Source organism: Muntiacus reevesi, chromosome 3 (genome assembly GCF_963930625.1).
Source record: "Muntiacus reevesi chromosome 3, mMunRee1.1, whole genome shotgun sequence".
NCBI classification, from domain to species: domain Eukaryota; kingdom Metazoa; phylum Chordata; class Mammalia; order Artiodactyla; family Cervidae; genus Muntiacus; species Muntiacus reevesi.
Window position 1 is genome coordinate 100,174,887 of NC_089251.1, and position 13,972 is coordinate 100,188,858.

The window sequence follows — 13,972 nt, forward strand, 5'->3', positions numbered from 1 at the left end:
GGAATGGAGCACATGTCAAGTAAAACATCCAACCAACATAGAAACAACCAACATGTTGCTAAGTTTCGTGGCAGTGGTGGGTTGATGTCCATGTATCAGCCCGTTGGGGAGTATGTATCATACCCCATGGTGCTCTCGTAAAGCATCTTAACTGTGGCATGTTGTCCTCACCTGTAAGATGTACTCATTAATGACATTCTATTTGAAGGGGACTCCGCAGTCAGTTACAGCAGATAGCGTAATAACCTAACCAAAACTGTGGAGAAAGAAAGGAGAGAAGTTAAGTATTTTAGAAAATGACATTTTTATAAAGATGAACTAGTTCATATCTGCCTTCCCACCATAGAACCATGAAAATCGTTTGTTTTCTACTTAAGATTCCTCTTTAGACTTCTTTTGTTTGCTAGGGGTTAGGGGTTTGGACATAGTACTAACAGGATTGATTGTGGGATTTTATTTCAGGGGTTAAAGCCAGTTTTAGAGTCTGAAGGAGTGGCAAGCACGATGCCCAGAAAAATCTGGCAGCCCCTTTGGTGAGGGCCTTGACAGAGGGAAGGAGTGCGTGACAGCTTGAAGAGCATTTGCCCTTGTCCGTTGGGGCGCCCCCAGGTGTAGCTGTGAGGCTGTGTGCTCTCTTGCTGGTAGCTTTTCCTATGTGAAGGGGCTTCCCTGGTGGCTCAGATGGTTAAGAATCTGCCTGCAATGCAGGAGACCCAGGTTTGATAACTGGGTGAGGAAGATCCCTTGGAGGTTTTCCTGTAGGGCCAGATAATCTGAGAATGCAGAGCTTGATGTCTGTAATCTGAACGGTGCAACTCATTTAGAACTTTGAAAGCACTGTACAAGCCACATAGAAACATCTGTGGGCTTGATTTGACCAGTTGAGCTTCCAGCATGTGACTTTGAGTATATGCAGTTCTAGCCACCCTAATCAGCGGGTACATGGGTTGGTTCAAATCACTGTTCTTCAGTAGTGGAAAAGGTTCTTATCTTGACTAGGATTCACCAGAGTCTCACTTATCATTTATCCAGATTAGCTCTTCTGTGTTGAGATACAAGTAAGTTGGCAGCATTAAGGATTAAGAAATCCAGCATAGGTTCTGTTTAAAACATAGGTGACACCATGTCAAAAGCTAATTAAAATGAAATCATCAGGGTAGACATGTGACTGCTGGACCACAATGGCAAATCTTAGTTTTGCAAATACCGTAGAGCTCTGTCTTTATAACCTTCAGTGGGATAAGCCGTGCTGGTCTGTCCTCGTGTTGCAAAATTAGAAAGAACCTCAGAAGTCGGGCCCACCTGGGTGACAGACACGTGACAGAAGCACCAGCAGCTGTTCGTGTTGGCTGCTCACCTCCTGCTGAATGCTGAGGGTGCTTTATTAGGACCCCTTCCTTAGGGGAAGGGGCTGGAAGTTTTACTATTGTAGATATTGCTATTCCCGAGTTCATTTCGGCCTTAGAAGGTCTTGGTGTTTGCATATGTTTTTCTGCCCTTGAAAATGCTCTTGACTATAGTAGCATCTATAGGTAAATGAGTTACTAAATGAGTTAATGGGGTTTTACAGTGTTCGTGTTTAGATGAAAATGTGAAAAGTGTTAGTTGCTCAGTCGTGTCTGACTCTTGGTGACCCCGTGGACTGTAGCCCTGCCAGGCTCCTCTGTCCATGGAGTTCTCCAGGCAAGAATACTGGAGTAAGAGGCATTCCCTTCTCTAGGGGATCTTCCTGACCCAGGGATGGAACCCAGGTTTCCTGGATTGTAGACAGATCCTTTACCATCTGGGCCACCAGGGAAGCTTGTGGATATTAAAAAACCCCATGCCTTTTTTTTTTTTGAAGGATCCTTCAGAAGCTATTATAGTTTCCCCCTGCAGACCTTTGTATCAGTTTCTCCAGGTAGCTTAATGCATGGAAATGGCGTCTCATTGCCTGGAATATTCCTCCTTCAACCAGGAATAGTGGGTGCGGTAGTTTTGTGTTTTTAAGTAGGGATGGGCATGAGTGCTTTTTCTGGTGATGTTTAGCAAGCTAATTATAAGGTAAGCACCGTTACTTGAGATGACAGATGTAGAGCTTTAGCGAGATCGCAATCTAAATTATTAAGCGAAGTTATGGTTTTACCTGTGAAGTATAAAGTAATGGATCCTGAGGTGTAATTTTATAGTATTAACTGCATTCCCATAGTTTGGTATGATAACTTAGAGGTTAATGCATAGGATTAAATGATAAGTTTGGAGGAGTTTGTCTGAAGTTAATGCACCAAGTTAAGTTTTCAGTATTAAGTTCTTGGGAGATTTATTGGGATGGGAGTGAATTACTGATGGGGGGAGAGGGTTAAGATGTGAGAGTGTTAAAGAATAAAAATTGCATCTTGCATAGTCTGTAGCTTTTTTTCCTGGCTATTCTTAAAATACTTCAGTGCCTGGGGACCACTTCAATACCATGAGTTGATCAACTTGTGTTCTTTCAGCATGGCCATGAGTAGTACTCCTTGCTCAGCCATACCCATTAAGATGTTCAATGAAGCTTTTGATAACTTGTTGCAAAGTACATTTTTCACAAAGAGGTCATTATGACTGGCTTCAACCAGCACAGCACAAATGGGAGGTTAGAAAGAGGTCCTTCCTTAGGGCTTCCTCTGGCCGATGAACAACTTTCTGCTGAGTGACTCGGGGTGGAGAGCCTGTATGTTGCGGTTTTGTCCTGAGAAAGTAAAGTCTTGTCTAGGATATACAACAGATGTTTGAGCTAGAAATGTCTTTCTGTTGTCCTCCTGGTCCTTAATTTTTCTGAAGATATGTTCAAAAAATGTTTGTAAGACAGTTTTTTCACTTTTACCAAATTTTATTCTCTTTACCCCCTGGGAGGATTGACTTGGCCAGTGCTATCTTAAATTAGTGAGCTGTGTATTCTCATCAGAATCACCAACAGAGGTGTTGATTTGCAGAGTGCCTTTTTTGGAGAGTGTGCTTATGCCATGGATGTGTTTAATTCAGATGTGCACTAAATTCTGTACAGGCTCGTGCTTTGAAGACAAGTCGAAGCAGTTTCAGATCAGCACTTGGAAAGGTTGAGTATAGGTGAATGCTAGTTATCAACAGCTCCCGTACTTTTTTTGGTAAATGACTTATATGTTATACTTGTTCCTGGTGCATTAGAATCCACTGGTGGGAGTCAGTTGAGTTGTTCTTTAAGTCCATCCCTTAGCATCTTGTGCCTGCGATGCTTATAGCTGGGAACTGGCCCCTCTTTTAAACTGTGAGCTCTCTGAGCAGGGACGTGACATCCTGAAGGCCCTGATGCGGCCTGGAGAGGAGGAGAAGGTGCTTAGAGGATGTTCAGAGTCATTCAAGCTTTGCCTTTCCATAGAGCTGACCAGGGACAAATAAGATTTCCCAAAAGCCTTTGCAGGAAGATGATCCTGCCCATACCTGTTAGAAAGAGGTTTTGTTATGTAGATCCAGCTGTCCCGTGTCACTCCGTGGGAGTGATAGGTGTGGTGGAGCCCAGCAGGCCCAGCGGGGAAGCGGCGGGAGGAGAGCAGCTGCAGTGGGCCTGGTGCAGACCGAGAGATGCGCTCAGTGTCCGCGCTGCCTGGGATCTGTAGGTTCAGCATCTAAAAAAGAAGGTAAAATGCCTCAGTCTTATTCACATGAATTGTATGCTGAGATGTTTTGAATATATTGAGTTAAATTATATATTTTTTTATCGTAATAAACATAAAGCATACCATCTTAACTATTTCTAAGACTACTTTTAGTCATGTTGAGTATCTTCACATTGCTGTGTAGCCAGTTCTTAGAGCTTTCTTGTCATGCACAACTGAAATTTGGTAGCCGTTAAAACACCTCCCCGTTTCTCTCTCCCTTGGCAGCCACCGTTCTACCTTCTCTGTGATTTTTGGTGGCTCTGATTAGGTACCTCATGTGAGTGGAGTTACACAGTATTTGACTTTTTCTGACTGGCTTATCTCATTTAGCATAATGTCCTGAGGAGTCATCCACACTGTAATCCATGAACCAGATTTCCTTCCTTTTTGAGACTGAATCAGATTCCATTGTATGTATAAACCACGTTTTCTTTATCCATTCATCTGTTGGTGAACACTGGGTTGCTTTCATCTCTTGGCTGTTGTGAATAATACTGCTGTGAAGATGGATGTGCATATGTCTGTCTGAGATCTTACTTTCCATTCTTTCAGATACATACCCAAAAGTGGGATGGCTGGGTCCTACAGTAGATCTATTTGTAGTTTTTTAAGGAACCTCCATACTATTTTCCACAGTGACTGCACTGATTTACATTCCCACCATCAGTATTGCTTTTCTCTACATCCTCAACCAGCATTTGTTACCTTTTTTTGATAATAGCCATTTTAACAGGAGTCAGGTGATAACTCCTTGTGGTTTAGATTCGCAGCTCCCTAATGGTTAGTCATGTTGAACATCTTTTCATTTATTTGTTGGGCATTAAATTAAGTATTTTTAAATATTAATCTTACCAGTTTCTTTTTACCTCTTTAAGTGGTGCTACTAGAAAAAAGTCAGATTAGATCTGTGGCTAGCTTTCTGCTGTAACAGAATGGGTTGGGATGGGTTGGCCTTGTAGATGAGGGAGCTGGCCCCAGCTTGGTGTGTTAGCAACCAGACCTGATTCTTCCTTTCAAAGCACCTCATTTCCATGGAACTTATTCCTTTGGTTACTTTTGTTGACTAAGATGAGTGAAAGTAATTACTCTAATCTTGTAAGCGTCTTAAACATCAAATGACCTTTGTCAGATCTACTGTCTAGGCAAATGTAAATATCGGTTTTGTTTTACCTCTTTAAACTCTGTGGTACATGAAGGTTTTGAGAAGGTGGAAGGTGGAGTGATTTGGTTTGTTGGGCACCATAAGTCTGCCCACAAATTCTGATGATAGTCTTCTTTGCTGAAGACTTCGTTCTAGCCTTCAAACCCCAGGGTCACTCTTTTGGACCCCAAGAGAAACAAGTAGTTTGTGTTACTATGTCCTGTGTGGGGGCAGAAAGTGATGAAAGAGAGGGAATATCTTCTTCACTGGTTCCTAACAATTTAGAAAGTTACAGCCTTCTAGACACTTTTAAGTTGCATCTATGAAAAAACCAAAATCTTTATTTTGAGATAAAAATAGATTGACATGCAGTTGTAAGAAATAACAGAGGTCCTAGGTGTCCTTTACCCAATTTACCGCAGTGGCAGCATCTCGTTTAAATAGCACAGTGACTTCCCCGGTGGCTCAGACGGTAAGGAATCTGCCTGCAATGCAGGAGACGTGCGTTTGATCCTTTGGTCAGGAAGATCTCCTGAAGAAGGAAATGGCAACCCACTTAAGTATTCTTGCTTGGAGAATCCCATGGACAGAGGAGTCTGGCGGGCCACAGTCCATGGGGTTGCAAAGAGTTGGACATGGCTGAGGAGCTAACACAACCACAACATCATAGCCAGCACATGACATTTTAGAATCCCACTGCCCTATTGAAATTTCTGCAGTTTCCTGTGGACTCTGTGTGCATGCGAGTATGCTCTGTGCCCTTTCATCAGATGTGTAGGTGTGTGTGAGCACCAGGGCGGTCGGGATCCAGAAGAATTCCATCCCTTGGCTTCTCTGGCACATTTTCATAGTCACAGCCACCTTCCTCCTGCTCCCTAACCCCTAACAGCCTTCAGTCTGTGTGGCATGTCTATACTTCTGTCCTTTCAAGTATGCTCTCAAAATAGAGTCATACCGTAAGTGACTCTTTGAACTTGGCTCTTTTCACTCAGCATAAAACCATTGAGACCCACCCAGGACGCTGTGTGTATTGCATGTACCTCAGTTTCCCTGTTGACCTGTTGAAGGACATTTGGGTTGTTGGCAGGTTCTGGCAGGGACCTGGCATAGCTGGACCTTGGGGGGCATTTGCCAGCTCACACTGGACATTGCATTTTGCCTCCTGGTACATCTTTGGGCAGCTTTCAGTTGAAGGCCATGGGCACAGGCCTTCATTTTTAAGTTACTGCCTTGCTGTCAGACTGGCCACTACCTGACATGTGCATAGTGACAGCTCACTGTAGTGTTAATGATATTGAGTATTTTTTCGCATTTATTTGTTTCTGTCTACCCTCCTACGAGATGGTCGTTCACCAAGGCAGCAGAACCGCTCCTGTACAGGTTTTTGTGAGAACGTGAGTCTTCATCATTTCTCTGGGGTAAATGTCCAGAAGTGCAATCGCTGGATCAGATGGTAGTTTAGTTTTTTTTAAGAAACTGCCAAACAGTTTGCCAGAGTGTGCAATTTTCCAAAATTTTTTTAGTCTCAGTCCTGGTTTAGCAAACTATAAGTTACCAATATCAGGAATGAAATGGGCTATCACAACAGATCGTGCACCCACTTGTATTTTCTTTATTTTTAATCTTCTATCAGTCTTTCTAGAGTTTGTCAGTTTTGTTTTTTTTAAACCAGCCTTTTGTCTCATTTACTTTTCTCTATTGTTTTCCTGTCTTCGATTGTGTTGCTTTATCATTCTGCTGTTTTTGTTTTTGCTAACTTCTTGAGGATAGGAACTTAGAGCAGCGTCCCTTTCCTCTTTCCTACTGCGGGCATTTAGTGTCATAAATTTCTCTTCTTCCCTGCTTCCCACAGGTTTTGATATATTCTGTTTTCATTTTCATTGACTTCTGTGTTATTTCTTTTGACCCTCTGATCCTAGACTTTAGACATGTGTTGTTTCATTTCCAAGTGCTTAAAGATTGTCTTGTCTTTCTGTTGTTCTCTTGTATGATTCCAGTATGGTCAGAGAACATACTCTGAATGAATTCAATTCTTTTAAGTTTGTTGGGATTTGTTTTATGGGTCAAGATACGGTCTGTTTTGGGGAATGACCATGAGTGCTTGTGAGCTGGGGCATGTATCTTCTGCTGTTGTGAATGGTGTGTGGTTACATGCTTGTGCATTTGCTCTTAGCAGTCGGTGGTGGTGGTGTTGGTTCTTCTGTATCTTTTCTGATTTTCTGTCTAGTTGTTCTGTCAGTTGCTCAGAGTGCAGTGTTGAAGTCCCCAACTATAATAGTGGATGTGTGACTTTGTCTATTTCTCCTTTCGTATCTGTCAGATTTTCTTCCGTATACTGCAAGGTACTGTTAGGTGTGTGCACATTTTGAATTATGTCTTCCTGTTAGATTGATCCTTTCATCATGGCTGTGAAGTCTACTTCATTAGTATAGCCACCCTGCTTTTTGTAAAAAATATTAGCAGTGTTTTATCTGCAGTAAGGTTTTTTTTGAATGCAGCGTATCTTCAGATGATGCTGTGTTTTCTGCTGTCTCTGCAGCTGTGCGTTAAGACCATTTGCGTTTAAGGTGATTGCTGATCTGTCCGAGCCTGAGTCTGCCAGTTGGCTGTCTCCTGTTTCCTCTGTGTTTGGTGGTTCTTTTTTTCAGTCTTACTGAGGACTGAACACTCTACAATTCCGCCTTGTTTCGTTTTGGTTTTCTTGGTGGTCGTCTTACATATATTGCTCTGAGTGCTCAGTTGTGTGCGCGCTTCCGTGTCTGACTTCAGTGTCTGACTCTTTGCGACCCCATGGACTGCAGCCCGCCAGGCTCCTCTGTCTGTGGGATTCTTAAGGCAAGAATCCTGGCATCAGTTGCTGTTTCCTCCTCCAGGGGATCTTCCTGACCCAGAAATGGAACCCCAGTCTCCTGCATTGCAGGTGATTCTTTGCCACTGAGCCGTTGGGGAAGCCGTTGTATTTGCTCTGGTGTTACACTATACATGTGTAACTTGTAACTTACTCTGGTCTACCACTCTCAGTGATAACACTGTTTTATGACTTCAGCTCAGCATAAGCACCTTCCTTCTTCCTTTTAGGTCCCTTTATCCTGCCCTGTTTTTAATTTTATTTTATTATTTCTTTAAATTTTTTCAATTTTATTCTGAGTGTGTTGGGTTTTTGTTGCAGCATGTGGGACTTTTTGTTGAGGTGCACAGGCTTCTCTAGTTGTGATACACAAGCTCCAGATCTCGTGGGGTCCGTAGTTGTGATATGAGGGCTGAATTGCCCCACAGCATGTGAGATCTTAGTTCCCTAACTAGGGATTGAATCCATGTCCCTGCATTGGAAAGCAGATTGATAACCACTGGACCACCAGGGAAGTCTCTGCCCTGATTTTTAAATGTTTTAAAATATTTCTTCCATATTTGCTGGGTACTATGTCAGATGACACTATTATGATTATTGTTTTTGCTTTGACCATCAAATATAACTTAAGAAACTCCTGAAAAGTTGGCTGCTTTATTATATGTACCTCCATTTTTTCCCCTTCCTAATGTTCTTTCTGAAGTCCCAAGACTGCTATCATTTCCTTCCTATTTAGAGGGCTTCTTTTATCATTCTTCAATGACAGGCCTGCTAGCAACAATCGTTAGTTCTCTTTCGTCTGAGAATCTATTTCCCCTCCACCCCAGAGGATATCTTCACTGGATATAGAATTTGTGGTTGATGGTTGTTGGTTTTTTTGTTTTTTTTTTTTTTAGTGCTTGAAAAACATGTCACTTCCTCCTGACCTTCATGGTTGTGGGTGAGAAATCCTTTGTCATTCGAGTTGTTTTCCTATAAGTAATGCATCATTTCTGTCTGGCTACTTCTGGGGGTTTTCCTTGTGTTTAGCTTCTAGAAATTTAATGTGGCTTGGATTTTTTAGGTTTATCTCTTTTGAGATTCACTCAGCTTCTTAAATCTGTGATTTGATGTTTTGTGCCAAGTTTGGGAAGTTTTTAGCTGTTACGTTTTTGGATACTTTCCCAGTCCATTCCTGCCTCTTTTGGGACTCCTGTAGGAGAATATTAGTGTTTTGTTGGGGTCTCACAGGTCCCTGAGATGCTGTTCATCTTTCATCATGTACACTCTCTCTTCTGATGAAATTCTGTTGATCAGCCTCGTGTCAGCCAATTCTCTCATCTGTCACTTCCACTCTTATTATTGGTTCTATCCAGTGCTTTTTTACTCTAAATGTATTTTTCAGTTCTGAACTTTTGCCTGCTCCTGCCGGGGGTGGGGAGTGGACGTTCAGACCCCTCCTTGGGCTTGCACTGACTGTGGGGCTACACGGAGCCCCCGGGGGCAGATGCTCTGCTTCCCCAGCCCTGCTGACACGTGGGGGGGGGGGTGGAGGACTGGCTTGTAGGCCTTGTTTCCGCAGGAGGGGGGCCGGGGCTCAGCTCCTCTCTGCTCCCTGTGTGCCCCAGTGTGGGGCTGAAGGAGGGCGAGCCCAGCCCTGCCTCCCACGCCTGGTTCCCCCTCATTGATGCCAGGTGTAAACCCCCCTTCATGCTGGGTAGGTGTGGAGACCTGGTGACCCACCGGGCCCTGCTGACTCTTAAGGCTGGGATGGGGGGCCAGTGGGTTACCATTCCTGTTTGCTGCCACCTCCTTCAGTCTTACTGCTGCCAGGGGCTGGGCAGGTTCAGCTTCCCGCTAGCCCTCCGCCTACCAGAGGTAAGGGTGACTCACTCTGACTTGTTCTGTCTCATTGCTCATCAGCGTTAGGTGGAGGTGGGGGCTGTGTGCACGCGCGCATGTGTAGTGGCGACTCGCCCAGTCTGTTACGGCTTCCGTGCTGCTTACTCAGGGTGGAGGGTCAGCGACCTCCAGGAGACAGCTGGGGACAGAGTAGCCTGGCGGGCTGCAGTCCCCGGGGTCACAAGGGTGGGACACGACTCAGCAACTGAACAGCAGCAGGGTCAGCTCTCCGTGAGGTCCCCGCTGGGATCGGAGCATCTTCTGTTTCCACTGGGCAGGACCTGGGAGGGCCACTCCCCCAAACCCGCTGCAGCACCTGGACGGTTTCAGAGCACAGAACACTCCTGCCGGGCGGGCGAACCGCATCCCCCAGTCCTTGGGCTAAAGAGGACAGCTTTCATTGCTGTGTTCTCTCTCCGCCTATTGGAGATTGCGTTGCAGGTGTCCGCAGTGCTGTGGCTGGGGGTATGGAGGGTGATTGGAGGACCCAGGACAGTCACCGTCCTCTCATTCCTCAAACCCCGTGGTCCCCAGGGAGCCCACTCTCATTTCCCTCTCAGTCCTCTGTGCTTGTTTTATTTATCTTGTTAATTTTATTTCTGTGTGTATTTCTGACCGTGATGAGTCTTCACAGCTGCACAGGCCTCTTCTCGAGTTGCGGCGAGCGGAGGCTGCTCTTGGTCGCAGCGTGTGGGTTTCTTGTTGCTTTAGCTTCTCTTCGTGCAGAGAACAGGCTCTGGGGTGAGGGGGCTGCAGTAGCTGCGACTGATTCCCGGGCTCTGGAGCACAGGCCCGTTGGCTGTGGCGCATGGGCTTGGTTGCTCCACAGCGTGTGGACTCTTCTCGAACCAGGGATCGGACTAACGTCTCCTGCATTGGCCGGTGGATTCTTTACTACTGAGCCACCAGGGAAGCCCCTGTGCTTGCTTGTTAAAATCCAGGGTTTTTAGTTGTGAACAAGGAAGACCTCGGAGAACAGGGCGACCCCACCTTTGTGGAACTAGAAATATTTATTATCTTTTCACCAAGGACTCAGAATTGGTGTTGACCGGCTCTGGTTGCAAAGTATTGGGTTGGCCAAAAAGTTCACTCAGGTTTTTCCATAACATCTTGATGGAAAAACCCAAGCTGATTTTTGGCCAATCCAGTACTACTCCGTTTGAGAAGTCATGTCTTTGACCCTTTATTTTTACTCTCTATGGGGTAATAGGCTTTTCATGTCCGAAGAGATTGAGCAGTAACCCTCACAGGTTTTTCAGATACTAACTGCAGTGTTAAGTCTTCTGGTCCCTCTGGTAGTGTACCCTCAGTTGGGTACACACCAGGCCCCCCTCATACGCACTGCCTGAGAATTTATGGGTAACTCAAGTTTGGCAGCACATGCTGCAGAGGAACTTCTCATTAAGGAAAATGATAAGCCCTGTCGTTCTTGGCATGATCGGACTCTACTGTAAAGCAGGAAGAAGGTCAGTCATCCATTGATTTGTCCTAATTAATATTTAGGACCTTGACGGTGTTAGATTTCTACATCTACGTATGTGCACAGTTGCCAGTTGCATGCTAGACCCTCTGACACAGTGTTTAAAACCAGTGATTCAGAGCACTTGCCCGGTGCCCGAGTGTCCACCACTGCTGGTCTGTGGTCGCCCCCCGTTCTGGGCGGGACGCCCCGGGGGCCCCCGCTGCCCATCCCAGAGCCCAGCGCTGTTTGCGTTCTCCCTTGCTGGGTCGGCCTCGGCCTCGACACGCTGCTCCCGAGACAGACTCGCCGCCGCTTCCACCCTGCTGCCCTCTGCTCGGGTTGTTCCGCTTGGTCCATGGCCAGGACCCGGGCCAGGGCACGTGGCCTCGGGCTGCTTTCCTTGTCTGTGGAGTTCTTGTGACGCAAAGCAAGTGTCTGTCCTTAGACACCCGTGCTGCGCTGTGTCGGGCACTGGGCTGCGAGCCCTGCTCAGTGGGCGCAGGGCAGGGCCCAGCAGCCCTTCCTTTCACAGGAAATGCAGAGGCTCATCACGACATACTTCACACCAGCCGGAAAACTATTGGCAGTGGTATAGGAAAACCTCTACGTTACTACACATCCCTGGGCTGTGGTTGTGAAGCTGTCTGCATAAAGATGTTAAGAAGAATAATCACATGGAAAATGCTCCCGGTAAAATGTTAAGCTTTAAAAAATCACGGAGCTCTTGGTGACAGCCTAGTGTTGTAGTCGGTTTGTGCTGCTGTAGCAAAAATACCGTAGATTGGGTGGCTTTGATAATAAACATTTGTCTCGCAGTTCTGGAAGCTGGAGGTCTGAGATCCAGGTGTGGGCATGGTCAGGCTCTGGTGAGGACCCTCTTCCAGGCCCATAGGTGGCTCCTGTGTCACAAGATGGAACGACAGTAAGTTGACTCCTTGACCCCTTCTTTTAAGGGCAATAACTCCACTCACGAAGACTCCACCCTCATGACCTGATCACCCTGTAAAGGCCCCACTTCCATGTACATCACACTGGAGATGGATTTTATGGGTGACATGAGCATGTACCCCATAGCACGTGATTTTGTGTTCAAGTAATTTACAAGCATAACAAAAAGATTAGAAGGAAAGTACATCAAAATGTCAATAGTGAAAATTTTTGTATTCAACTCACCAGGTGGTCTTCTTACCTGTTTTTTTTTTCTTTTTTGGCATTTGGAAAATCATCATGACTAGCATTTATAATATAATTAATGCATAATGTATATATTTAAAATTTGAGGGGGGATTTCCCTGGCAACCCAGTAGTTAAGACTTTGCCTTCCAGTGTGGGGGTGGGGGAAGGGTGGGGTGTGGGTTTAAGATCCCACATGCCCCAGGGCAAAGAAAATACAGCATAAAACAGAAGTAATATTATAACAGGTCCATTGAAGACTTTTTAAATGGCTCACATAAAAAAAAATTCTTAAAAACTTTTTTTTAAATTTTAATCTTCATTTTTGGCATTTTGGCTAGCAGCCTGTCACTATGACATGTGTAATTCAGCATTAACTTGTATGACTTAGTATTAACAGTCATACCCCTTTTGTTGGTAGAGATTTCATCCAGGTGAGATGAAGCTTTTGACCCATCACCACAGGTACTCCAGGTGGACATTAGCCTCCTAATGTTCTCTTTGGGAGTCTCCCTTTTATTTTAGCAAAGTGAGTGTGTGCATGCTCAGTTGGTTCAGTCGTGTCAGACTCCATGCGACCCCGTGGACTCTAGCCCACCAGGCTCCTCTGTCCATGGGATTCTCCAAGCAAGAATACTCAAGTGGGTTGCCATGCCCTCCAGGGTATCTTCCCAACCCAGGGATCAAACCTACGTCTCCTGCGTTGGCAAGCGGATTCTTTACCCCTGGTGCCACCTGAGTCATTGTATAAGAGCTCCAAGTGGCAGGGTTAGCATTGATTGGGTGCCTGTGGGTTGTACTGCCTTCCTGTCTCAGGGCTGCACATGGGTCTGGAGCGGGGTCTGGGTGGTACCTGGCTGTTCTTAGCCCCATGAGTAACCTGGGCAGATCTGTTTGTCTCTTAGAGCTTCGATTTCCTCATCCATCAGATGGAGACAGAAGTTCTCACATACTGAGAGTCGAGGGCTTTTGCACAAGCTCCTGAGAGCAGAGAGCAGCTGGCAGGGACTTGGTCACTGTTTTCCCTGCTCAATGACTGTCGAGGCTCTGGCAGGTCACTGGGCATGACATAATGAAACATTCCTTTCTCCTTTCCGTGGAAAGGAGCTGTCATTTTAGGAGTTTAGGAAACCCACAGGGAAGTCAGTTCATCTGGAAATGAGCTGTAATTCTAACCCTGCCAGGCCCCAGAACAAACAAGCAAAAAAGGAAAGAAAATCTTTTCTAGGAAGTGGCCTGGGAGGGCAAGGGAGGTCCAAATCACCCCTGACCTGCACATCACCCTGAGAAGAACCTTGGCAGATCTTTGGACCATGGAGAAACATCTGGAAACCCCCACTGCACCAGCTCTGTTGGAACCAGGTTTGTGTCGGGGACACCTGAGGGGACGGCCTATTGGATTAGGCAGAAACTTGACTGTAGCGCAAGACGTGTATTTGGAGAAAGAAAAGATCTGGACACTTAAGACAGGCTTGAGCTGCTTTTTCCTGCAGTTAGAAGTTATTGCAACGTTTTTCAAAACGAGGTGTTTTGCTCACTGTTTTAATGTTAGCAGTAGTCATTGGCTGAATAGAATTGTGCTATTGGTAGAGAACCTGCCTGCCAGTGCAGGAGACGGGAGACACTTGGGTTCTGTCCCAGGTTCAGGAAGCCCATCTGTGAAAGTCATTACTTCCAAGGGACAGAGAGCAGCAGGGCTAATATAGCATGTGCCCAGGCACATACACACATGCACACACGTGATCTTCAGTGTGTTGGGGGCAGTTCATGGCATTGGAGGAAATGAAATATGCTCGCTGGAGAGAGAACCCAGC

At 45.6% G+C, this 13,972-nt stretch overlaps 1 protein-coding gene across 5 annotated transcripts in view; it reads left to right on the forward strand.

Moving 5' to 3' along the window:
• BCL2L11 (BCL2 like 11) overlaps window positions 1-13,972 on the forward strand; it is a 48,029-nt gene that overhangs the window by 3,408 nt on the left and 30,649 nt on the right. The gene's annotated exons all lie outside the window — the stretch shown is intronic.